Raw genomic sequence first — 2,348 nt, 5'->3', positions numbered from 1 at the left:
GTTATTGAGTGGCTGACTAGGTAATTTTAGATGTCAATAAAAATTATCTTCTTTCAGCTACCATTTTAACTTTAAATTGAGAGACCATGAGACAATTCTATTTATTCGCTTATGTCAGTAAGATAGTTTGGAGCAAACACATCAACTATTATTTTGGGTTTTTTTTCCCATTTAAAAAACCATAAAAACACAGCACCTCAGGTGTAAGTCACATTAAAAAGTAATACCTATAGTTAATCTCAAAACCTATCCCTTAATAACTTTAGCAAAAGTTAGCCATAAGTGTTGACATTTAAAGACTATCTTAATATCTCATATATCTCTCATAAGCAATATTTTTTATTGGTTTTACATCTCAAATCTTACTTTAATACTTGCTATATCACTTATAAGCAACCACTTTTTTATTGACACATAATTTTATACCTCAAATTTTTATTTTATATGTATCCCAATAATGAGGAATGATGAGAAACTACCTGCTGAAAGCAAAAATATAGTGATTTAAATGTTCTAGGAAACCCTAAAAAATGCTAATTTTATTTTTAGAAAATATTGAATTAAGACACTGGTATGAAATGATTGGGGCAATTCTATTTTATGGAAAAGTTGAACAAGTTCTAAAATCAACTATCAATGGTTTCAACAAATACTTGGAAAAACTACACTTGTCTTCAATGGAAGAATTTCTATAGCTGACTCATATTCATATCTGCTTTCTATTTAGTTGGCCCACTTCCTGGGCAGCCTCAGAATCAGGATGCCATCCGGATGAGAGTTTAGTGAGTCTAGACACCACACTCCTTTTTGCTGTGACACACCAATTTAACAAAATGTCTATTAATTTTGTAGGATAAATAATGTTGTGTAACTAGGAAAATACCAAGTCCTTAGATAACTCCTTGTTCCTAAGGGAACCAAAAGAAAAAGATCTAGAAAGAGGAAGGTTAATTATGAAAAAATTTCTAGCTTTAATGTTGCCAATATATACTTGGAGATTAGTGCTGTCTAAGTGGGTGATACGATTTAAAAAGCACTAATTTTTGAGACAGACCTGGCTGTAGTAACAACTTCATTAGCTCATCCTGTGGTTCTTAAATATTAAAGGCCCATTATCCTGCCAAGCTTACACAAATAGCTTCAATACAGCTTAATGATTGGACAAACTTACATTGTGCATTTGGGGTTCTGGCATTATGGAAACAAATGCATAAATGCTGCTTCTAATGCAAAATAAGCAAAACACGGGAAAAGTAATGGAATGTAGATGAATGAATTCAATAATCACAATAAAGGGAAGTATCTTTTTAATGACTTTGATGTGGCCATAATAGTATATACTGTATGATATCATACATCTCACTTGTTATAATCTCTCTCCAGTGTGGCCAGAATTATCTGCTGTGGAAATCAGGTAATGTATGTTTTATTTTCCAAAATTCTTATTTCATTCCTAAAACAAAGTGCTTTTAAGTACTGAGGATTTAGAAAATTTTGTTAAATGAATGCTTTACAAGACAAAATCATTGTTAGTAGCTTCACTATTAAAGATTTAAAGATGTAAATATTTTGCTTATAATTCAGTGCTTCAATTTCTGAGTAAGATAAACTAATACTGAGAGTTCCTAAGAAATTACTCTATCCAGTTTCCTGTAGAATCAGATTATATTTCTTTTAACTAATAATACAGATTAATATATAGTCCATTATGTGTGTGTGCATGTACACACGTATTTTGCTATGGACATAGTACAATTTTATACTCACTATACAGTACATATCTACTTAACATATGCAGCTGTGCTAGTATAATTTTTTCCTCTTGCAGAAAACAGAAAAGCTAATTGAATTATTTCATTTAATTAGGGTATATATAAAAGTAGTAGATCTCAATTTTATCTCTAGAAATCACTTTGAGAAGGTTATAAGATAGAGACAGGCACATATTCTCCAAACAAAGGCTGACATACATTCTTTTGCAATGTGCAATTTACTTTGATGAAAAGAAAAAAAAACCCACTCATTTTTGATAGAAAACATTTATCAATTAGAGTTGGAATATGTATTTTTAGGAATCTATATTAACTTCATAAAGTTTACCATTATGAACAGGATGATTTACTTACATAATACTGTTCATAGGTAATGTTAAGTCAGAATCGTCTCATAGCTGATCTTCCAGTGGGTTTTCAAAAGCGGTACTTTGCATGGGAGGAGATAGCCCATCTTTCTCCCAGGAGCACCTGGTGGATTTGAACAGTGTGCCTTTAGGTTGGCAGTGCAACTTCTTACTACTTGGCCACCAGAGCTCCCATGGTTTATGCAGTGCAATGGGGGCGGGGGGGGGG

Source organism: Elephantulus edwardii, unplaced genomic scaffold (assembly GCF_000299155.1).
Source record: "Elephantulus edwardii isolate Elephantulus edwardi_28Jun2011 unplaced genomic scaffold, EleEdw1.0 scaffold00047, whole genome shotgun sequence".
Lineage (NCBI taxonomy): Eukaryota > Metazoa > Chordata > Mammalia > Macroscelidea > Macroscelididae > Elephantulus > Elephantulus edwardii.
This window is presented reverse-complemented; position numbering follows the sequence as displayed.